The following is a 25629-nucleotide window of genomic DNA, read 5'->3' on the forward strand; positions in this document are numbered from 1 at the left end:
AGTTGCTGAGAACTTCAACAGCTGGCTTGTTCCTTTAGTGACAGTTTTCCACAACACATGAATTGGCCCCCAGGGCCTCTCCTAGCTCTGAATAGTTCCATAATCTCCCATAAGAGATAAGCATTGTTGAGAAGGTTGCCCAGTTTCTACTGTGTCCCACTGCCCAACATGCAGCAACCCCCTAATTTACTTTTTCATTTCAATGTTATATCATGTGTAATAGTTATGATAGCACTCCCATCAACAAACAGGGAACCACACTTAAGACAAACTGCCCCTGCTATCATTTCAGGCTCTAGGAACCCTGGATCCCTTCCTGAGTTGCCGCATTGGCTGGGAGCAGTGACATTCCTCTCTTCAAGTTTTAGATTCCTGGTCCTGGTAAGTTTATTTTGCAGTGAAGTGTAAGGTCAATTAGTATTGTAGAAACACTAAAAGGGGTACATGGCAGTGAGATAGTGTAAAAAAAAAAAAAAAAAGACAATATATATCCAGGGATCTTGAAGCTATATAAGTGGCATGGGAGAAATCAATAAGAAAGAGAGGAGGAGGACTAAGAAGAGGAGAGTTTACACCACATTGTGAACTGTTTCATTTCTTTCAAATTACCCTCTTTTTTTTTTTTTTTTTCCAGAGACATCTGTTTTTTGACCTCACAATCCAATGTGGTCTTTTCAATAACTATCAATCACTGAGTATTTCTTCAGTACCTGCAAAGTGTCGGCTTTACAAATATAACACACAGTGCCTTAATGTTGTCTACCCATATAACTGTCAGAGAGAAGTTACATATGCATTCTACAACAAAAGAAAATGTGAATATTTAGGTGTGAAACTGAATGAGGCACGTTATGAAAACCAACTCTTAGAAAATATTAAGAAATGCAATCCTACCCCCATCCCCCACCAATATATCCTTTCTCAACACATCATCCAGATGAGCCAGGGTATACAGTTCCAAAGTATCACCCTGAAAAATTTCAAAGTACCTACGACATAAAGACAGTCCACAAAACTCAGTCAAAAGGTGTTTTCTTCCCATAACTTCTACAGTCCTCCCTTCTGGAGGGAACACTCCACAGGCAACCAGTGGTAACTAGTGATCATCTCTCACACAGCAAAAAAGAAGGTGTCTACATACTCTATTAGGAAAAACCTAATTCAAAATTTAAACAATACCTAGAGTCAAAGTTACAGCCTACTTTTGTATAATGGGTAGCTATAAAAATCTTAGTTAACCTTTGCAAAGAAAGACTTCAGCTTCTTTATCTGATAAAAGGGAATGATTCTCCACATCAAATGAGTCTAACTGCGTCTTTTCAACCCAGTGGTTCAGAAGAGAGAATTTTTTTGTTCTGGAAAGGACTCTAGGAACAAGGAGCAACTTTGCTAATGTAAGGTGGGGAAAGCAGGTTCTTCCCATTTGAGAAGTTCTCCTAGATGGAAGAGATGTACCAAATCATGACTTTATAGCTCTGCGTATCTAGAGGAAGAAACCGCAGTTGCCTTTGCCAGGCTGAAGAGACAGAGATGGGATGCAATTCAGGTGGGTAAAGGCAAACCACAGATGGTGCTGATTCTGATGACCTGTTCCTCCATCCAAATGCCTATTACACTGGCACTCGGACTTCAGCATTCTCTTTAGGTTGCTGATGTTCCACGGGTGGCAAGCCCCCCACAAAGGGGGCATAAGGAGACACCTGTGGTTCTTGTACCACCTTCAACTCCTGCCCTTTGGAAACTACTAGAGGCAGCCTGCCAAGTGAAGCAGTGCCTTCTCAGGGGCAAAGGGTTGGTGTGCAGGAGGGAGGGCTCCGTGCTAGGGAGGGTTTCAGAGGGTGTAACCAGCTTTGACCATGAGGGCCTCAGCTAGCAAGACTGTGCCTGAGGTAGAAATGGGCTCAACAGAATGTTTTCCTAAATAACCTGTGACCCCCTTTCTGATAGATGTTTCATTCAGGTTCTGTCTTTATAGAATTCAAACTAAAGACGCTATTCTCCCCTTCCCCCAACAGTTCAAATGCAGGATATCTTGGGAGGTGGCCCTCACTCAGCTCTGCTACCTTATTCCCATTTTCCTCACCAGGATTATGCTCCCCAGCCTGCCCACCCCCACAGCCTTAGTTTTCTTTTAATTCCAAATGCCAAAGTGCAAACTTTGGAAGAAAACAGACTGGTTTGGGGTTGAGCAAGGTGTCTCCGAATCTGGGCCAGCACCTGTTTCCCCTGGATAGCTGGCTGCTCAGGGATTGAACAGATGCCAGACCCTGAAGATGGGTCCTTTTGAACCTCAAAACCATACAGGAGCTTTGGGGAGGCCTTTAGGACCAAGAGGAACCGTCATTTCTCAGAGCCAAGCTGCAAATCCCTGTCCTCCGAGTGCCCAGCAGCTAACCCTTTCCCCCAGACTCTGTCGCTTTCACATTCCCAGACACCGGACCAGGGCCACCCGCCAGACTTGATCACCCCCGGGGGCCCGGTCAGCTTGGTGCAAAGTTGGTGGCCGCCTTCCACGGGGCCGTTCCCTTTTCCTCGCTGCCATCCTCCCCCAGAGCCTGTTGGCCACCGCCTTCAGCACGTGTGTCGCCAGGCTTGCCAAACCCAATGGCGCGTCCCGGGACGCCCCTCACCCAACCCACGGGGTAGGCGCGCGCCGGGGGCGTCTCCCCGCACCCTTTCCTTTCCCAGGGGCTGGAGGGCCGGGCTCCGCCCGGTTGCCGCCCCGCGCGAGCTCCCCGCCGCCCTGGGCTGCCGCCGCTGCCCCTAGCCCGGCGCTCCAGCACGCGCGGGGCAGCTGGGGGCGCGGAAGGCTAGCGCAGGGCGGGGAGCGGCGCGGAGGGGAGGCGGGAAGGGGGGAGGGCAGAGAAGGAGAGAGCTGGGGAGCTGGGGAGCAGAGGCGGGCGCCGCTCCGCTCGGCGCCCCGCACGCTCGCCGGCTCCGGAGACGCGCGGGCGGCCGCCTGGGCGCACCGGCCGGGTCACCTTGTCCGGGAGGTAAGTCCCGACCGCCCCGGCAGCGCGGGCGAGCAGAGGGGCCCGCAGGAGCTGGGCGGGGGCTGCGGGCGGGAGCAGGAGGCGGCCCTCGCGCGGGAGGGCGCCCTGTCTCCGCCTGGGAGCGCGCAGAGCCAGCGGCGGCGCGTTGCCCGCGGTGAGTCTGGGTGGTCGCGGCGGCGGGACCTGGGAGGAGCGGGGTCGCCAAGAGCGAGGGGAGAGCAGAGCGGGCGAGGAAGATGCGGAGGAAGGGGCCGGGTGCTGTCAGCCCCGGCTGCAGCTTGGCGCCTCGCCACCCCAGGCGCCCCAGCGACACGGAGGGGCTGTTGTGCAAAGTCGCTGGGAGCTAGTGCGACCCAGACCTGGGAGCGCAGAGGAGCGGAACTGCCCTAGGCCCTGACGGCGCGCGGCAGGCATTGACTCTGCGGTTTCGGGCGACCCTCTGAAGCGACCCAAAGGAGACCGGCTGGGGCTGGTGAGCGGGGCAGCCGCGGAGCTGGGGACCGAGGTCCAAATGGGACCGGGAAGGGAAACCGGCTTGGATTGCCTTCGCCAAGCAAAGGGAAAAAGGAAGGCGAGGGCGCGAGCGCGCTGGGATGGGGACTCCCAACCTCGAACCAGGGCGAAGGCGGGGACTCCTGGAGCCCCCTGCTTCCGAGAGCTCTCTGGTCCTTGGCAGCCAGGACAGCCCACAGCCCTAGGAGTCGCCAGCCCCTGGTCAGAGAGGGGACCGAGTGGACACGCTTTTAGGGATCAAGTTCTAGTCTCGATTTCCCTAGGCATGATTTCTGCCTCTCGGTGTGTGCTCTCCGCGCTGCGGACAGAGAGGGATGGATTACCGGCAGAGTTAGGCACTTTTCTAAGGGAAGGGGCTTTGATAGCTTGTGCGTTTTCTGCAAGACTCCAATAGAGTGGGCGCTTCCAGTCTTGCTTTGGGGAGGATGCCAGTGGGGTCTCTTGGCTTTTCTGAAAGATCAGAGGAAAGCTTCATCTGGTCGCCTTCATTTCCTTAGTGTGTGTGTGTGGGGGGGGGTTGTCCCCTTGCACGCAGAGGCTTGGGCTTCTGGCACCCAGACCTCAAATGAGCGCGGTCCTTCTGCGGCGTCAGATGCGCGGGCGCCGCTGGGCTAGTGGCCGGGACTCAGGTCTGCGCCTTCCCTGGCCCTGTCCCGGTGCTCAGTACAGCAGACACCAGCTGAGGGCTTAGCTGATTTGAGGGATAGAGGGTGGGTGGGTGGCTCCGTTTTCTAGTTAGAATTGGGCTCAGGCGGTGGTGCGTGCGCGCGTATCTGTGTATCTGTCCGTCTCCCTCCTACTGGCCAGCGTGTTTAGTCAGAGCCGAAAGGGAGAGGCGTGCTGCGCAGACCCGCAGCCTGTGGGGTGAGCAGCCTGGTAACAAACCCCAGAACGAGCCAACTTTTCCTTGCTGAGGTGTGATTGCCAGGACAGTCTGTGTTGGTGCAGGACGTGGTCCTGCGAGAGGGGTCCGACTCCAAAATCCTCACAGAACTGAAGATGAGCCTCCGAGGTGGCCCCGCGGCAGTCAGATGTCCCTTCTGGCTAGGACAGGAAGTAATGGGAGCCAAATTTTCGGATGAATTATTGCATACTGTGTGCCTGGTTGTTGTGTGGAGTGTCTTTGGAAATCAGACCACAGGTGCCAAGCCTGTGAGAGGATGTGAGAAAGAGCCCTCCACCTCCTTCCTTCCCTCCCTCTCTCCAACATCCTTGTTTCCTTTACAAGAATCAAATATTGGTTTGTAGCTGGTCTGGTGCTCTCTCCCACCCTGCCCCACCTACTGCATGAAAATGAAATCTCCATAGCCAAGAGGGTCTTGTTAAATAAAGGGGAGAAATGGGAAAATCTGTGTTTAAAGTTTTTGTTTTGTTTTGTTTTGTTTTGTTTTATGTTAGAAAGTCTCAATGGTACACCAAAGTTGAAAGAATAATACATTGAACCCCCAGTGTACCCTTCATCCAGCACCACATTCACTGACCCTTTGTCCTGACCTCTTTTTAATCACCCCTCCTCAGAGTTTTGGAGGCCATGTTTGATGATGGGTTTAAAAACCCTTTCCAAGCCCATCTCATCTCTAAATGTATCCCTGTGTATCTCCAGCTAATGGCATTTTGTTCCATTTTCACCTATTATCAAAACAAAACAAAACAAAAACCCCACAAAACCTGCTTTAAATGATTCTGTTAGAACCTAGGTGATGTTAAAAAGGAAATGAAGGCACCTCCATTTTTGTTTTGGGGTAGTAGAAGAAAATCTGCTGATGTTCCTTGTGACAGTGGGATTGAAGAAGGAAAGAGAAATCCAGATCCTGAGAAAAAGACATTTGAAACCATTAGATTTGACTTATACTAGTTGTGCAAGGAATAAACAGGATTCCAGCTGAACCATGAGAGGCGAAAGATTTTTTTTTTTTTTTGGTAAAAACTTTAAACTCAATCCATAAATCGGAAGCAATTAATTTATTCCACATTTAGCGTGACATAAATTAAAAGTGCTACACACTGGACTTGATTCATCTTTCTCATTAACTCTGACCTGTATTTTTCTAGGGAGTTATTTCTATTATAAGAGAATAAAAAGGTATTTTCTTATGTAAGTTTTCTATCCAAGACACTAGTCGGTGCTATTCTGGGGTTCATGAGCAGTACTGAATACTTCATCTCTCAATTAGAAAATGTTTGGTCATCACACCAGTCACATCTGATGCACCCTGTTTGCTCTGTTTGCAAAGCTGTGAGTCCAAATGTTTTTTCTGTTGGCTGGAGAGGACTAGCATGGTGAGACCTCCATAGACAATGGGAGGGTGATCCCCCCACCCCCACATTCTTATATGCCTCCCTCCCACCCTGCCACCTCTATGCCTTCTTTTATATAAAAGCTGCTCCTAAAAATTGTCAATGTTCTTGGAGGATTCAGGCAGACTTTTGAATACCTTTATCAAGTGCATTATTTAAAGGCATCCTTAGTTAACCTTTTGCAATATGAATAACCATCCTATAAGTGAGCAGTTTTAAGTAAAATCTTGTCTTTCCATGATACCAGCATGGCCTTGAATGCCTCATTTTGGCCTTTGCAGCCCCCACCCCCATGCACATTGGAAAGTCTCATGACCAACACGGACTAATTGCAGTACTGTGACCTGTAGCTTGAGCAGACTTCATCTTACCAGTAAGATTCTTTGAGTGAGTGGGTGGAGGTGGCAAGGATTGAAGGGTGGAGTGTTCATTTGTCAGCATCAGCAAAGCAGTGAGGCTAAATCAGTAGCAAAACAACCTGTTCATTCAATGGGAAGTCCTGAGGTTATTTTGCTGAAACAGGCTGATGTGAGGTGATATGGAGTCAGAGCTTTTGACCCAGCATCACTACACTGGAGATGTGGCACCAACATGTCAAAAGAACAGCGCATTGAAAATATGCATACATTAAAAATTCCGAACATTAAAGATAGGCTGACCAGGTTCCTGCCAATGTCACCAGAATTGAAATAATGAAGGCAGTAGCAAGATGCTTTAACGAATGTGATTTTTCAGCATTCTCCTTGCAAGATGCGTAGACATTTCCAGGTTTCCTGAGTTCATAAATGTGTCTTTAGAAAGGGCGGGTAACTCTTTCAGGCACTGGGCTACAATCAACTCCACAGTGGTTTTATTTGCCAGCCAGTATACTGGATTTTAGCTGAGTGTGCAGGGGGAGCGAGTAGGGGATACACATTGGGATTTTCCCCAGTCTGCGGCCACCCACCCCACTGCCTCTATGGAGGGCCTGTGAGGAGACAGGTTTCAAACTCTGGGTTCTGCCACTTGCTTTTTGTTGATCTTAGACTGCTCACTTAGCTTTGCCAAGCTTCTGTTTCTTTTCATCTCTGTTCTTTCCAGGATTATGAAAATAAAATGGTTATGGTTGGCACAGTTTTTTAAACAAGGAAGACTTGGTATTGAGAACATTTTAGTGCCTTAACTGCAAGTCTTTTCTGGTGTAGTTGCATCCCCAGGGCCCTCTGAGAGCTCAGAAAAGACCCTGCTCTGCCCTTAGTTCTTCAGCAAGTGTCAGTGACGACAGTGTGCGCTCATTCCTCTGGGCATGTGTTCTCATGTAGGAACATGCCTGAGTGGTGCAGACATTCATGTCAGGTGGAGCTTACAGGGAATATACAGGAAAAGCATGTGAGCAGAAATATATCCTTAGCACAAATCAATTTTGACTCATATCACATTATAAAAATTGCATGATACATGTTCTCTAGGAGAAAACATCTTAACAAGAGATTATCAGCAAGCCACAAAGCACCAAAGCACATGGTGATTTAAATTACAAACTTTGCTCAGATCAGAAGTCCAAGTCATCTTAAATCATTTCATGATAAATAACCTGTTAAATTGTATTACATAAAATACTGAAGACCAACAGCAACAAATAAGCATTGGGATCCGAGGTAACGGTCAGAACCAAGCATAACATGAACAGGAAATAGTATAGATGTGTAGAAAATACAGGAGATAGAAGCTGCTTCTGGAAGCATACTTCAGACCCACCCAGGGGACAGTTTTGCATATTTACTCCTGTGAGAAGAATTTATCTAGGAGTTCAATTAACTTTATTCCAGAGAGATGGGAGTTTTGCCCTGGAGGTTCAAATCAATGTTTAGTTGGTGTGAAATGTTTTGAGTTTTTAGTTCTCAGTCAATTCTTGTGTTGTTCACAATCATTTGGAACTTAGGTCTTGATAATGCTATAATGTGGTGGCATTTAGGGGGTGTGACTCCGTGGAAAAGGAAAGGGAGGTATTTCCTGGTTGCACTGTGAGTCTTTCAGAAAGGGCCTGCTTAGTTTAAATTCATATTCGGGAAAATCATTGGTTCTCAAACCTTCAGCCTCACTGGGTAGCCACTTTCAAACACACCTCCCATCTATTCCCTCTTTAATCTTCTTCTTGATTGGGGAATGTCGGTATCCAAAACAAAACAAAGAAGCAAATAAACATTTCAGACAATTAGAACTACAAATATTTTATTCCATTGTCTCAACTTTAAGCTAAAGATACTCTGAAAGAGAAAAAAATATTTTACCTCAAATATTCTGGAGCTTCACCTCTGCTCAGGGAAGCAAACAAAAAATATGTTACATAAATGCACCTTTCTGCCCTGTGTACAATATGCAGGGGTTTTTGTGTGTGTGTGTGGGGGGGGTTGTTTGTTTGTTTGTTTTGTTTTGTTTTTTGAGAGTGTGCACAAGTGTGAACGGGAGGTGGCTGGAACAGAAGGAGACAGAGAGAGAGACTCTCCACCAGGTTTCACACCCAGCATGGAGCCCAGAACAGGGCTGGATCTCACAACCCTGAGATCGTGACCTGAGCTGAAATCAAGAGTCAGACACTTAACAAACTGAGCCACCCAGGCATTCATACAGTATGCCAATTTTAACTTATTCTTATACACTTATCCTCAGACCTTGGTGGCATAGCTTCTCAGTTGGTGTAGGTATTTGAAATAAGAGGATTTGCTTTTGGGGTCCTAATGGGTTTAAGTCCTGGGACAGGGCTAGGAAACCAGTAGCATTGCGGGGTGGGGGGGGCTCAGGCTATATTTAGCTTTAGAGAGGACCCTGAAGTTGCCCAACTCCACCTGCTATAGATTGCTACCAATCATTTTGTTATTTGCCATGCCTAAACTTGCCTTTAAATAAAGTACAGTAGTTCCCCTTTATCTGTAGAGAATGTGTTCCAGCATTCCCAGTGGATGCCTGAAACCCTATATAAACTATATTTTTTCCTACACATGCATATCTGTGGTAAAGTTTAATTAATCAGTTAGTCACAATAAGAGATTAACAACAATAGCTAATAATAAAATAAAATAACTAAAACAATACACTTTATTAATAGTTGTGTGGCTATGGTCTCCCCCGTCTCTTAAAATATCTTACTGAACTGTACTAACCCTTCCAGTGATGATGTGAGATGATAAAATGCCCACGTGATGAGCTTAAGTGAGGTGAATGGGTCGGTGTTGCCATGTAGGCTGTTGTTGACCTTCTTACTGCATGTCAGGGGAGGAGCATCTGCTCGTGGACCTCAGCTGACTGTGTGTTACTTAAACTGTGGAAACCGAAACCACAGATAAGGGAGAACATTTCTGTAGGCAACCTTAATATCTGAAATCTCAGCCTTGACACTTGCCCCTGTGTGTTTCCTTTAGAAGGGACCTTGTTCTTACCAGTTGGTGTACAGGGACCGTGTCCTGTAGGGCAGTCAGGAAAGTTGAGATGTGACAGATAAACAGTGCACACTGAGTCTGGACACCTACTAAGCACAGGGTCTGTCCTGTGCTAGTAGCTCAGACATTCATAGATGTATTTTAAGAGCCACCCAGCTGCTCCAGATCTCCTATAGCCTCTGCATGCACATAGCCCGTGGTCAGGACCCTGCACTCGCCAGTCCCACCACTTCCCAGCCCAGTCCTGAAATGCATGCCAGTGTCTCTTGCTTGCATGCAATCTTTTTTCACTTTTCTCCCCCAGTCTCTTTCCTTTCCCATAGTGCCGTTGGGCACAAACAGTTCCTCCACAAAGAGCTTTGAGCAGATTAATTAATATGCATACTATTTCACAGCTCTTCTTTCTACACTAAACCCAGAGACACAGCACATTCCTTATCAGCACTCCAGTGTAGTACAGTGCATTAAACTCCCTCACAAACGTGGATTCCTGGTAGAAGCTGATTTTAAGTAAAGGGGAATCATCTGTTTTGTTGTTTCCAAATTCATTCCCTCCTTTTACTCTTATATTGATTTCCTTTTTTTTTTTTTTTTTTTTTTTTAGCTGTGGACATGGGGCAACCACATTGTTGTTCTTTTTTTCAGAATTAGATCATCAAGGCTCTTGTTGGAATCCTCTTCTAACTGCCTCTGGGAGGGAATGGACATGCAACCTGCAACAGCATCCCACTCAGTGACTCAGAGTGAGGGGGGCCACTGATTTGATGGCCATTGATCCTTCAGTCATTCCCTTTGACCCTACTTGTTGGGGTCCTCTTGCATAATATCCATTGGCACGATGGCTCATCTGAGTATTTCTTGGTATAGATATATTAACTATGAATAGGAGCATTTTGGAACATCACAGTTTATTCTAAAGCAAGTGGAAAAATGTATTTGTTGACTCAAAGTCTGCAGAATAATGTAGTTTCCTTTCCTGATACTAGACCTCGAGTAGCTGATTTGGCAAGTATCTTTCCAGGAATAACATATCTTTCAGACTTTTGGGTCCCAAACATATACTTTCATTCCAGATTCCAGCAATTGCTCTGAGGTTGTGCACTGCAGGCCAACAGGGCCACGCAGCACACATCACCTCTTGTGTGGCTCTTGTGTAAGGTGTGGCCCTTGGATAAGGTGTGGCCAGCATGGTGGCACTATTTCTCTATTGGTGTTTGACCATGGCCCAGCCTCAAGCACCCACTTTCTTTGCCAGAGCAGAGATATTTTTCCATATTCAAGAACTTTATGACACCAGGATTCTATTTTGGAAAGTTCATGCTTTGGAATGTCACACCTGGCTGGCACCTTCCTTCTCCCTTCCTATTTTCCTTTTTGCATTTCTCCAGTTGGAATCTCCTCTGCAAGCAAAGGCTACCTCCCATTGATGGTCTACTGCCATTCCATCCCATTCAGAGTTTAGCACTGCCTGTCTCCAGCTGCTCTGTGCACCCAGAACTATAGCAACCAAACTCACAGATGGTGTGAACAAAGGGCTTCCTGGGAACCCCTTGATAAGGATGAGTTAGCTGAGCTGTAATCCATCTGGAATGGCCCTACCTCCCCATAGCTTGTGCTCTGACTATTCTAATGTCCCTTGGTACCTGCAGAGGTTTCTGGTGACCTTTGAAAATTTCTACTCCAATTTTGAATTGCAAGTTATGTCCAGTTTTAGGCTTACTTTTGGGCTGGAGAAACTTTGCCTTGTGGGAGGGACCTCAGGTCCTCAGGCACCCACATGAAGTAGTAGATCCTCCTGGTAGCTTCTGAGGGCCTTCCCATAGCACAGTTCCTGACTCTAGCCCCAGGCCCCACAGCCTTGAACTTCTCTGCTTCTGCAGAATGGGAACTCAGCTTCCACAGCTGACAGATTTCCCCAAACTCAGGATTTATGCTCCTGGGCTTGTCTTTTGCACTCCTGGGAGAAAGCCATGTGATCTCTCTGGAACACCATCTTCAGACCTAGAAAGGTTCTCTCCATCTTTCAGGTGAAGACCCAGAGGCCTATGCATGTGAGCTGACTGCATACCAAGGAGTGAGTAGTGCCAGTGTTAAGGTGAAACTGGCGTACTTTAGGAACAAAAGAAGTGCATAGTGATGACCATGAGTTTCCAGACCCTTTCACTTTCACTTCAGTGGAAATTGAAGTGTTTGGGGGAGGGGGTGAGAGGTGAGTGATGCAGGGGCTCATGGAGAGACAAGCCTGAGCCCATATCCAGGCTGAGGAATGACCTCACTTCTGCACAGTTACAGATATTCCAGATGCCAGGGGCTGGCCCATCTGGACCTATGGCACCAATGCAGTCTTCTAGCCTTCCTGATCTCAAGATTTGGCTCTCAGGGCTGGATATGGCACCACTCCCTGAGTTGTAGACCTCTACTTTCCACTCTCTCTGAGGGAAGGTGTTGCACCCACTGGCACCTCACAGCAAGCTGGGCTGGCTGCATTGAAAGGGGCAGCCTCACCATTCTGGTGTCTGGATGAAACAGAGGGAGTAAAAGAATTTGGAGAAGCAGAGTGAGCTGAATTCTGGAGGCCACATTCAAGATTGCAGAGCTTGTTTGTAGCTTGTCATGAGGGTTACCAGGATAACAAATGGATGCCTTCTACTGCTTGTGTCTTATTATATGATCTATATCTCTCTCCCAGAAAAGAAGAGGAAGGGAAGAGAAAGGAAGGGGAGGGATGAAGATTTGAAATGTGTGTATTACTAGATTTTAATTCCTGGGTAACCTCCTGGGATGCCCCCGTAATATTCTTGGTGGGCTGAGACCCAGAAGGTTTATTCAACCTGCTCTGTGACATTTTACTGCTAGTTGTAGGGCCTCTGTGCATGGACTCAAATCTTTAGGGTTTTTTCCTGTATTTGTCTCTAAAGTTCATGCTTTCTCACCCGTGACACCCAGTTTTCCTGACATTGCTAATATCTGGCTTAATGCTTAGGACGATAAAAAATCCTGTGTAATGATTGGACAAACAGATGCAGACACTTCTACTTTGCAACAAAGCCCAAGGAGTACAAAATGTAATTAGATCATTTCTCCATCTGTGCTGTTTGGTGGCTTCCTTAGAGGATAGTGCCCACAGCAAGTCAGCAAACTGTGACCCATAGTGTGGGGAAGGGAACGCTGGGTTAGGCCAGGCCAGGGAGTTGTGTACCTAGAAAAGACCAGAACAGAAATCTCCTGCACAACATATAGCATTGGAAAACCTGTTCCCTCTAAATGCCATGGGCCCCAGACATTTATAGAGAGCATCAAAATAAACTAAATAGGACAGCGGGTCACCCAGTGAGACTTTGTGGACACTCTGCTCTCTTGTTGCTCTCAGCATGAGGCTTTTCCCAGAAGATGCAAATATCCTGGGCATTTTCAACACTACCAAAAAATGCTGGTCTTCCTGGAATTTGTATTCAGAACTTTATATATTTCAAAAGTGTATTTTAGGGAATTGGACTCTGCCCATTGCTTATGTCTCTCTTCTTAAGACTAAGTTGATGCCTTTTTAGAGAGTAAAACACAGATGAACTTCTTTGTTTCTTGGGGCAAAAATCAAAGGCTCTCTGTATCCACTGCAGTGTGACTTAGCCGCAGAGGATGTCTTGGGAGCACCATCTTGACCATGCCCTTCTCTCTTCTCTTGACTCTTCCTTCCCCTCCTTGGCCCTCCTTGATTTCACTGACCAGGACTTTTCTGACAGAATGGCCTGAGCCCTGGCAGGAGGCCACTGTTTTTAATACCACCTATATTCCTACTAACCAGACAATCCTGTGGTCAAACTTTTGGCTGCAGTTTATGGGCAACTGGCTCCCAGATTTCTTTATCCTTAAGCCCTCCCAAGGCTCAGCTTTGTCTATCCGCATGCCTGCTAGCATTTCCCTTGGGGCAACCGCTTCAGAGAATACCCCCTCGGCATTACCCAGGACCTCTCACTCCCTGCCCATGCCATTCCTGGTGATGACACACAGTGACCAAGATATCCACACCAGAAAACAGCTTACTTCTTAGCCCTCTTCCTCTTTCTCATAACCAGATTTCTTTTCTTCTCAGTATTTTTTTTTAACCTCTCCTTTGCATCTCTTCTACCTTAGCTCCATCTAGACACTCACATCCTTCCAAGTTCTCTCAGCAGCTTCCTGCAAGGTCTCTTTACCAAATTCCATGTACTTCTCATGTCCAGCCTCCAGGACTATTGGAAGAGTGACCATTTAAAACACATCTCTGCCTTAATGGTCCTCATCTTGAAGCCCATCATCTGCTTCTCATCTTCGGTGAAATAAGACAGTCTGCCTGGGAGGATAGCAAGTTGTCCCTCACACCCTATCCACCCTCCAGTGTTATGCCCACCTGTCTAGGTTCCCAGAACACTGGGTCGTTCCTGCTCCCAACACACACTCACACACACATACACACACATGCTACATGCTTGCATGCCTCTCCCTGTCTTTGTTGACACCTCTTGCTAATCTCCTTCAAGGCTCAGCTTGGCCATTACTGGTGCCCTTCTGTCAAAGTTCAGTGTCCCTGCCCCCTGGGCTTCCTTGTTACCTGGGCCCACCTCATTCTGGTGTGCTATTAGCAAAACAACTGAAGTAAGAGATATCTAGAAATAATTTTGGCAAGAAATTTATATAGGTCAATACAAAACAAACTGTAAAATTTTACTCATGGAATAAGAAAAAAACTTGAATAAGTGGAAAGAAATACTATTTTCTTGGATAAGAACACTCACTAATAATAAGATGACATCATATTCACCAAGTTAATTTATAAATTTAATGTCATTTAAGTCAGAATCCTGATGTTATAATTTCTTTTGAACTTGATACAATTATTAAAAACTTCATGAAAGAATAATCAGGCTGTGATGTTAAGGTTTTTTTTGGTTTGTTTTATTTTGTTTTAAGTGAAGAGGAATGAAGGAGGGCTTGCCTCTCAGATAATGAAACAGAGCATCAAAACTACCCATTAGGATGGCTACTATAAAATTAAAAACAACAACAACAAAGAGTGTTGGGGAGCATGTGAAGAAATTGGAACTCTTGTACACTTTTGATGGGACTATAAATGGTGCGATTGTTAGGAAAATAGTAGGGAGTTTCCTAAAAAAATAAACATAGAATTACAATATGACCCAGTAATCCCATTTTTAAATATATATCTAAAAGAACTGAAAGTGGAATCTTGAAGAGATATTTGCACACTCATGTTAATAGCAGCATTGTTCATGAGGGCCAAGAGGTGGAATCCAAAGATGAAGCCCAAATGTCTACTGAAGGATGAATTGATTTAAAAGGATGTGGTATCTACATACAATGGAATATTACTCAGCCTTAAGAAGGAAGAAAATTCCGATCCATGCTGCAACATGGATAAACCTTGAAGAATTTTACTAAGTGAAATAAACCAATCATAAGAAAACAAATACTGTATGATTCTACTTATATGAGGTTCCTAGAGGAGTCAAATGCATAGATAAAAAATATAGATGAGTAGTTACTAATAGATGGTAGAGGAAAGGGGGGAGATTTTTAATAGGTATAGAGTTTCAGATTTGCAAAAATGAAAAGATTCTAGAATCTCCCAGCAAGCAGAAGTCTAGGACCAGATAACTTCACTGATAATTTTACCAAACATTTAAGGAAGAAATAATGCCTGTTCTTCCCAAACTCTTCAAAAAAAAAAAAAAGAAGAAGAAGAAGAAGAAGAAGAAGAGGAGGGAACACTTCGAAACAAATTGTACAATACCAGCACTACCCTGATGCCAAAACTAGACAAGGATGACACAAGAGAAGAAAATCACAATATCCTTGATGAACTTAGAGGCAAAAATCCTCAACAAAATATTAGCAAACCAAAATCAACAATACATTAAAAGGATCACACACCATGACTAAGTGGGATTTAGCCATGGATGCAAGGATGGTTCAGCATCTTCAAATCAGTGTGATACATCACGTTAATGAAATGAAGGAGAAAAAAATATGTGATAATCTCAACAGATGCAGAAAAAGACAAATGCATTTGGCAAAATTCAACTTCCACTTATGATAAAAACTCAACAAATTGGGTATAAGGGGAATGCATTTCAACGTGTTAAAGGCCAATACAAGATGAGTCCACTTCTGACATCATCTTTAACAGTGAAAAGCTGAAAGCTTTTCCTCTAAGACCAGATGCAAGACAGGGATTCCCATTCTCACTACTTTTATTCAACATAGTAGTGGATGTCCTAACAAGAGCAATTAGGTAAGAAAAAGAAATAAAAGTCATCCAAATTGAAAAGAAGTTAATTGTCCCTACTTGCAGATGGCATGATACCATATAGAGAAAACACTAAAGACTCCACATACACACACTCAAAATCAGTAAAGTTGTAGGATACAAAAATCAAAATACAAAAATTTGTTGCTTCTCTATACACTAATGACAAACTATCAGAAAGAGAAATTAAGAAAAAAATTGATTTACAATTGCACTAAAAATAATAAAATACCTAGGAATAAATTTAACCAAGTGAAAGGCCTGTACACTGTACTGTAAGACACTGATGATAAAAATTGAAGAAGACACAAATAAATGGAAGGTTACTCTGTGCAAATGGATTTACAGACTTAGTATTGTTTAAATATCCATACTACCTCAAGCAATTTACAGATTCAATGAAATCCCCATCAAATTCCAATGGTGTTTTTCACATAGAGAACAAACAATCCCAAAATGTGTATGAAACTACAAAAGACCTTGAATAGCCAAAGCAATCTTGAGAAAGGAACAAAGCTGGAAGCATCATACTTCCTGATTTCAAATGGTTATAAAGCTATAATAATTAAAACAGTATGATTTTGACACAAAAAGATGCATAGATCAATAGAACAGAATAGAAAACCCAGAAATGAACCAATGCATGTTTGGTCCAGTAACTTATGACAAAGGACCCAAAAATATATAATGGCAAAAAACTGTTTCTTTAATAAATGGACCACCATTTATTAAAGATTAATTTTTTGGGCACCTGTGTGGCTCAGTGGGTTAAGCCTCTGCCTTCGGCTCAGGTCATGATCTCAGGGTCCTGGGATCGAGTCCCGCATCGGGCTCTCTGCTCAGTGGAGAGCCTGCTTCCCCCTCTCTCTGTGCCTGCCTCTCTGCCTACTTGTGATCTCTCTCTCTCTGTGTCAAATAAATAAATAAAATCTTAAAAAAAAAGATTAATTTTTATTATTAGTAAAACTGGACCACCATCTTATATCATACATAGGAATTAACTCAAATGGGCCACTGATTTGAACATAAGACCTAGAACAATAAAATTCCTAGAAGAAAAAATAAGTAGTAACCTCTTTGACACTGGTTTTGGCAATGATTTTTGTATTTGACACCAAAAGCAAAGTCAACAAAAATAAAACTAAAACAAAAGCAAACAATAAGTGGAACTATATCAAACTCGATAGTTTCTGCACAGTAAAGGAAATCACGAAATGGAAAAGAAACCTAACAAATGGGACAAAATATTTGCAAATCATATATTTGATGGGGGTTATATCCAAAATATGTAAAGGACTCATAGATCTCAATAATAAAAGAAATCTGATTAAAAATGAGCACAAGATCTGAACAGACATTTTTCCAAAGAAGACATACACATGGTACATGAAAAGGTGCTCAACATCACTGATCATCAGGGAAATAGAAATCAAATCCATAATGAGATATCACCTCACACCTGTTAGAATGGCTGTTATCAGAAAGACAAGAAATAGCATGTAGAGAAAAGAGAACCCCTGTGCACTATTGGTGGGCATGTAAATTGGGCAACTACTATAGGAAGCAGTATAGATATCCCTCAAAAAAAAAAAAAAAATAGAACTACAATGTAATCTAGAAATTCTACTTCTGGGTATTTGCCCAAAGAAAATGAATTAGGCTATAGCTCAAAAAGATATCTGCATCCCCATGTTCACTGAAGCATTATTTACAGAACATGAAAAGAACATTTCCAGAACATGGAAAGCAACCTAATTGTCCATCAATGCATGAATGTATAAAGAAATTGTATAGACACACACACACACGCACGCACGCGCGCGCATGCGCACGCAGGAATATTATTTTGCCATAAAAGAGAAGGGAATCCTGACATTTGTCACTATGTGGGTGAAACTTGAGGGAATTATGTTAGGTGAAATAAGACATAGAAAAATACCATATGATCTCACTTATTTTTGAAATCTAAAACACACACACAGAAAAATACTAAACTCACTAAACAAACCCTGAACTCAATAGGTACTGAAAACACATTGGTGATTGTTGGGGAGGTGGGTAGGAGGGGTAAATGGGTGAAGATGTTCAAAAAGTATAAAGTTCCAGTTATAAAATTAATTAAGTCCTAGGGAATGTAATATGCAGCATGGTGACTATAGTCAATAATATTATGTTGAATATTTGAAAGTTGCTTAGAGAGTAGATCTTAAAAGTTCTCATTACAAGAAAAAAGAGGTGTTACTATGCATGGTGATGGATGTTAACAACCTTATTGTGGTAATTATTTTACAATATATTCAAATTTTGAATAGTTGTACACTTGAAACTAATATAATGTTATATATCAGTTATATCCTAATTAAAAGAAACAAAATGGTGAGACCAGTTGCTTGGTTGCTTTTCATGTTCACAATTACCCCATTTCTGGACAAGAACTGTGGGATGGATACCAGATGATCCAGATGCCCTCTGCTTAAGATCCAGGAGACAAGATGACACCACTGACTCTGGTGATTTCTCATCTATAAATTGGAAAAGATACCTACCTACCTCCTTCACAGAGTTATTGTGAAATGCAAATAAAGGATCCATCCTTTATTACTATTTATCAGGGCTAAAAAATAAATTCTAGAAATCTTATTTACAATGTGAATATTACTTAACACTACTGAACTATGCACATGAAAATGGTTAAGATGGCAAATTTTATGTTGTGTCTTTTTATCACAATAAAGACAAACCTCACATTCATTGGAGTTCTAAGGTTCTAATTACTAGTAAATAATTGACAGATTGTCCTGGCTATCTATTGTTCATAATAAATTGCCCCCAGAACTTAGTGCTCATGGATATGTGGGTCATAAATTCCAAGAAGGCAAAGCAGAGATGCCTTGTCTCTGCTCTGTAACGTTTGGGGTTTCAGCCTTGAAGACTCTGATGGCTGGGTCTATACTCACTGAGGGCTTCTTCACTCCATAGCTTAGGTGCCTGGGCTGGGCTCACTTGAATACTGGACCTAGCTGGGAATGTCACTTGCAGTGCTCACACCTTGCCTCTCCCTGAAACTTTCTCACAGCATGTTGGATTCAAGGTAGACAGACTTCATGTGCCCTGGTTGGCACTCCAAGAATGAGCATGAATGAGGCACAGTGTACACGCCTATTCAGCCCAACCCCATTTTGTTGGTTAGAGGCAAGTCTCTAAGCCAGCCCATATTAAAGAAGAGGCAAAGTAGAGCCAACTTGCTGAAGGGAGCCATGTCAAAGAATTTGTGATCACATTCAGTCTGCCATGATACTTAAGATAGAGAACTCTGGAATAGATTCCAAGCCCCCAGAGGTTATTGTATTGGCAAAGGCAGCATGACAATCAAGGGAAGACCAAGACTGGTCAACAACTAAAATGTAGGAAGTTAGATAGTTGGGTATAAAGTTGAATTATTCTCTCCACATCATAAAAAATTTCTGAATGAATATAAAAAGAGAAGTATTGATAAATAAATACAAAAAGCATAAATAAATTCAGCCTGCAATTGAATGTCTTAGCAGCATTTCTAAATGAGGAGAATATTGATAAAGATTAACCAAATATATGTTATTCATTCTGTGCAACAAACACTGAGCAAAATTAAAAAGCATAAAATAACCTGGAATCAAACATTTGTGACAAATGTAACAAATGCTTCATCCTTGTAGAACAAGTAATAAGAACCCAAACAATCTCATCAAAAAAACTGAGCATGTGCCATAGAGAAGAAGTTGCGAAGAAATGGAAAGGACTAATATATAAATATATATAAAAGTGTTTATCCTCACTTGTGAAAATTAAAAAAAAAATTAGTTTGGGATGATACATCTTCCTTCCAAAACAATTGCATAGGCTCCAAGATGGTGCTGCTCATGTCAGTAAGGACACCTGAGGCAGACATGAGTTCTCTGTGCGGCAGTTGAGTCAGCCCTTGCCTTAAAAGCTATCGTGAAATGTTCATACAGGTCCTTTGTTACCTCCTGGATCCCATACATTAATCCACTAGGTAGCAATTCTAAGATACCTGCAAAATATGTATATTTAGACTTGAAATAATGAAAAATTAGGGAAAAAACCCTAAATGTCTGACATGAAAAGATTAAATATGTAAAACAATGAAGTTCTTCTAATAAATAAAAAGACAGACTCAATACTTGGTCCATTGACCAGGACAATGCCTGGTATGTATTTAAACAGATGCATATCCATAACAAGATAATAAAGATAGGAATCTAGAAAGAAATATGTTAAAAATTGTGTGGATGCATTATTCTGTGTGTGGGGGTTGTGATTCTTATATTCATTCAAAACATTTTGGAAGACTGTTTTCTAAATTATCAATAGTAGCTATGAGGAATAGGGCAAGAGTAGGAACTTTCATGTTTTTTGTTTGTTTTTTACTTTATACACACTACTATGGTTTAAATTTATATTTTTGGTGGACAGTATTTTCTGTATGATTATCATAAAGGACCGCAAAGAAAGAAAAAAGGGGATATAGAAATCTCTTTGGTCATGAGAATAAACAAACTTCCTACCTTCAAAAAGATAGATAGATATTTAAAGAGGCAAAATGTCAGGAGCAAGAAGAACAGCTGCAAAAAAATGACACATCAGAAGAACCCCCTGGAGGGAGAGCCCAAAGAGTGCCCATGGATCTAAACAGTCCCTCTCCCTTCTCTGTGCAAGCAGTGGGGTACAAACTTCCAAAAGTTTAAAACACTAGAACTGTGAGTCCCATGACATCTGACTAACTCTGAAATAAGGCAAATAAATGAGCTGGAAAAAAATAAATTTATAAAAATAAACATATGCTGCTTTTGCAATAAAAAATAAAAATCTACCCTATGGAAATAATCAGAGTTCTAGATAAAATTTTTTGGTTACATGTTCATACATGCTTTGGGGGAAGTGGGAAACCTGGAACCTTCTAAAAAGGGAGTAAAGGGTGTTCATGCAAAGTGAGTAATGCACACTCAGGTTGCAGTGATGCAGAACTCAAAACTGCATGTACTTACATGCAGAGGGAGAAAAATTCATGTGTGCTTGGAAAATACCTTATATGCAGATTTTATTTCTTTCCTTATGTACTTTTCTAATGTTCTAATTGATCAATTATTTCCATTTGAGTTAAAGCAAGCAAAAAAATTTAGAAAAGATGTCATTTTGTCCTTGCTCTATTTTGTATTCTTATGTCTCGTGCCTAGAGCCTTGCACACAGTAGGAGGTGCTCGGTCAATGTTTGCCCTCTCTTGACTTCTCTTCCTCTGGAAAAAGTCTTTCTTCCCTTCCTTCCCAGCATCCCCAGCTTGAGTGAGTTCTCACCCTCTTGTCTGCACACACTCATGCAAGCCCTCTCCCATGACTCTAAAACCTACAACTGTGGAGACTCCTTAGAAGTAATTCATTCAACATATCTCAAGTACCTACCATGTGCTCTATCTTTTGTTAGATGTCAAAAATAACGAAAATTTTTTATTAATATTTTATTTATTTATTTGACAGAGAGAGATAGCGAGAGCAGGAATAGGAGCAGAGGGAGAGGGAGAGGGAAAGCAGGTCCCCAGCAGGAGTGGGGCTTGATCCCAGGACCCTGGGATCACAACCTGAGTCAAATGCAGACACTTAACTGATTGAGCCACTGAGGCGCCCCCCCCGCCTTTTTCTGAAAACAGGCTTTATTGCATATGACATTTATATGGTCCTGTGATGCTAGACAGAGTGCTGGTTCCTTTGTCTTACTTCACGTCATTGGCATCCTGTCTGCTACTCTCCCCAGGGTCCTGTCTTCTCCCTCTTCCAAGAGAACCTTCACTGGGACATGCACTGTACCCTCAGGGGCTTGTTTGATGGGAAGGGGCTTCACTTGCTCTGCATTCATGCAAGCAAGGTGTTACAGGCGGGTACAGGGGCTGTGCGGCTTGGAGAGACCTCAGAGCCTACCATGTGCTCTATTTGTGTTAGATGTCAGAGATAAGAGGAAAACCTGGGGATCTTCACTGTACCCTCAAGGGCTTATCTGATGTTAAGGGGCTTCACTTTCTCTGCATGTGAGCAAGCAGGATGATACAGTGGGTACAGGAGCTGTGGGACCTGGAGAGACCTCAATCAGAGCAAGGGGTGGGGTGTTGTGGCAAGGTTCAGCCAGGACTCAAAAGATGGAAGGGTTAGACCAGAGAAGAAGTAGAAAGAAGGACTCTTCTAGGCAGAGTTCAGGATAAGGATCAAAGTTCAGATATGGCATTTCTTCAGGGCCTCAGAACCTGATCTGAAACAATGGTGTTTACTGGAATCTGGAAGACTGGATGGGAAACTGTAGACAGTAAGATTAAGTCACAGACAGCTGTGGCTCCCTATTGCTACTTATAGGTTGCCCCAAAACTTTCTAGCATAGAATACTCACATTCTGAGAGTTGGCAGTTTGGAGAGTTGGCATCTGGGTATGTCCAAATCTGGTCTGTTTTTAGGGTGCAGTCAGAGGGTATCTAGAGCTGGAAGATTAGGGAATTTGGGCAGCTGGACATCAGCTAGGAAGCTCTATTAAACCTCAGGAACTCTCCATGTGGCCTTTTCATGTGGGTTGCATTGGGCTTCCTTGAAGCATGGCAGCCTTGAAGTATTGGGCTTCCTCAATGACTGCTCAGAGGTCCAGAGAGTTTTCAGGCAGAAGACACAAGCCACAAACACTTTTCTGACATAGCCTCAGGAGTCACGTAATGACTCTCCTGCCACACTCATTAATTACATGTGAGTTACAAGCCTGTCTAGGTTCAGGGAAGGGGACAGGTTCCCCACCTCCCAATGACAGAAGCACCAAGGACACATTGTGAAATAATTGTGGGATGGAAAATACTGTTATGTCCACTTTTGGAAAATATGATCTGACACAAATACTGAAAAGTAAAATATTCAAATGATGTGCTTTCTGCATAGTGGGTCTTTAGATCACAGATAAATGAAAATTGGAACCCTTTCTCAACAGCAAATGATCTAAAACCATCTTTTTACTGTGTAGATTCTTCCATAGCTTCTCACTTATTTTCCAATATCAATATAAATTCTTAGCATGTTAAATTATTTCTCAAAAGTATATTCTAAAGTGTGATGCTCTGTTAGGTTCATAGTCAGAAACTGGGGCACAGGTTAATAGCACCAATATTGTACATTCTGCGGGTTAGTTATTACGAAGTGAATTATAGGTCTTAGGAATTTGGTTCAATTCTGTCTTTCCCCAGTAATTTTACTGAAGACATAGAAGGGAAAGGTGAGAAAAAAAAACTGGAAGTTTCATGTCCTTGTATGTCTAATAACTTCTCCAGCTTTACACAGAAATTAGTGGCAAAGCTGATTTGGATCTAGCCTTTTTTTTTTTTTTTTTTTTGCTTTCCAACATTTTTTTTTGTCTCTTTTATTGACATGCAAAATACAAAGATCTGTTTATGCAATTGTGTGAGCACATAGGTTAGGAATTGTCCAGCTTGAAAATAAGACAGCTGATTATTTTACCAGCAAAATAGATTTATTTGAGAATGGCAGAGGAATTGCAATTTGGGACATGCAGGCTATGGCCAAACTAAAGGCAAGTCTGACGGACAAAGGAAAGAAACCATTACTTTATACAGAAAAATGAAGAAGTTGGGAGGGACTGCTTTTATGAAAGTCCACTGAGAGAGGATGAGACTTTATAGCGGTGATGATTTCTTATTGGCTGAGTTGTGGCAGTTTCTCATTGGCTGGACTGTTGTTGGGCAAGGAGAAAATATTTTCTACTCCTTATGGATATAGTAAAGTAGAGTTCTTACTGATGGAAAATGTAAGGTACCTTCCTTCTGGAATCTGAAGTTTAGGAGTGTGAGGGCTTGAATACTCCCCTTTCTGGCATCTTGACTCTCTTTTATTTTTATTTTCTTTTTTATGATGATGCACATTCTGATAATTGTTCTGTAGGTTGTCAGTTAGCATGCAAGTAGTATTCTACCTCATTAGAATTATAAAGTAGTTCTATAAACTTTCATACAGCAAACGAGCATTTATTTATGTGGGATCTGGCTAAGAACCATTAGAAAACAATTAAATACAGCTAAACTAAAATGATTCCTAATATAGCAGCAGTTCAGAAAGCTCTGACCATCTCACACTATGTTTGGTTATAATGATAGACCTTAAAATATTGAAGCTCTAGAAGGGGTAGAAGACCCGTGGGTCACACATTGTGCTATGATACTCTAACTTCTGGAATTTGCCTAGAAAGACATGTTATGGTCAGTTGTGTTTCTTTTTTTTTTTTTTTCAATTGTGTGGCTTTTTCATAAAAAAAAGAAAATATTATACAAATGGCCATTTATTTAAAGTTCAGATTGAATTATGATTATGTTACCATTTATCAAAATAATGTGGCCTGTCTCCATTTTTTTTTTACTTTTTAAATTTAATTTCATTTTATTTTTCATCATGATAAGTGTACTATTTAATCCGCATCACCTATTTCACCCATCCCCCCACCCTCTCGACTCTAGTAACCATCAGTTTTTTCTCTACATTTAAGAGTCTGTTTCTTGGTTTGTCTCTTTCTCTTTTTCTTCCTGTGTTCATTTGTTTTTCTTAAATTCCATACATGAGTGAAACCATATGGTATTTGTCTTTCTCTGACCAACTTATTTCACTTAGCATAATACACCCTAGCTCCATCCACATTGTTGCAAATAGCAAATATTCCTTCTTTTTTATGGTTGAGTAATATTCTATTTTATGTATGTACACACCACATCTTCTCTATCCATTTGTCTGTCAATGGACATTGGGACTGCTTCCATAGTTTGACTATCATAGGTAATGCTGCAATAAACATAGAGGTACACATATCCCTTTGAATTAGTATTTTTGTATTTTGGAGGTATATACCTAATAGTGTAATAATTGATTGCAGGGTGGTTTTACTTTTAACTTTTTGAGCAACTACCATACTCTTCCACAGTAGTTACACCAGTTTGCATTCCTACCAACAGTGCAAAAGAGTTCCTTTTTCTCCACACCCTTGCCAGCACTTGTTATTTCTTGTGTTTTTGATTTTAGCCATTCTGACAGGTGTGAGGTGGCATCTCATTGTGATTTTGATTTGTATTTCCCAGATGATGAGTTATGTTGAACATCTTTTCATGTATCTGTTAGCCATTTGGATGTCTTCCTTAGAGAAACATCTTCTTCCCATTTTTAAATTGGATTATGTGTTTTTGGGGTGCTGCATTGCATCAGTTTTTTATATATTTTGGATACTAACCCTTTATTGGATATATCATTTACAAATATCTTCTATTCCATGGGTTGCTTTTCTCTCAGCTCTATTTTATTTTATTTTACTTTATTTTATTTTTTAATTTCTTTTCAGCATAACAGTATTCATTGTTTTTGCACCACACCCAGTGCTCCATGCAATCCGTGCCCTCTCCAATACCCACCACCTGGTTTCCCCAACCTCCCACCCCCCGCCCCTTCAAAACCCTCAGATTGTTTTTCAGAGTCCGTAGTCTCTCATGGTTCACCTCCCCTTCCAATTTATCTCAACTCCCTTCTCTTCATCTCCCCTTGTCCTCCATGCTATTTGTTATGCTCCACAAATAAGTGAGACCATATGATAATTGATTCTCTCTGCTTGACTTATTTCATTCAGCATAATCTCTTCCAGTCCCATCCATGTTGCTACAAAAGGTGGGTATTCATCCTTTCTGATGGAGGCATAATACTCCATAGTGTATATGGACCACATCTTCCTTATCCATTCGTCCGTTGAAGGGCATCTTGGTTCTTTCCACAGTTTGGCGACCGTGGCCATTGCTGCTATAAACATTGGGGTACAGATGGCCCTTCTTTTCACTCCATCTGTATCTTTGGGTTAAATACCCAGTAGTGCAATTGCAGGGTCACAGGGATCTCAGTTCTATTTTAAATGAGGTTTGTTTTTTTTTTTTAATTCAGTTTCACAAACTGAAACTGCGATAATAACAGAAAACCAGCGACACACGGGAGCTGAACTATAGGGTTTATTATTCTGACATGATACTAGCCTACAAGAGAAGGACTG

The 25629-nt window shown here is 42.4% G+C and overlaps 1 protein-coding gene across 3 annotated transcripts in view; it reads left to right on the plus strand.

The window, feature by feature from the left end:
• The first annotated feature begins 2872 nt into the window (after positions 1 to 2872).
• Positions 2873 to 25629, plus strand: part of SYNDIG1 (synapse differentiation inducing 1) — a 174732-nt gene continuing 151975 nt past the window's right edge. Inside the window, exon 1 of one of the 3 annotated variants that reach the window (XM_032859336.1) lies at positions 2873 to 2993. The gene's annotated coding sequence lies outside the window, so the exon portion shown is untranslated. The other 2 variants (XM_032859338.1, XM_032859337.1) reach the window with 2 other exon arrangements.

The sequence above is a fragment of the Lontra canadensis genome, unplaced genomic scaffold (assembly GCF_010015895.1).
Source record: "Lontra canadensis isolate GAN:19392208 unplaced genomic scaffold, GSC_riverotter_1.0 scaffold16, whole genome shotgun sequence".
In the NCBI taxonomy this organism is placed as follows: Eukaryota; Metazoa; Chordata; class Mammalia; order Carnivora; family Mustelidae; genus Lontra; species Lontra canadensis.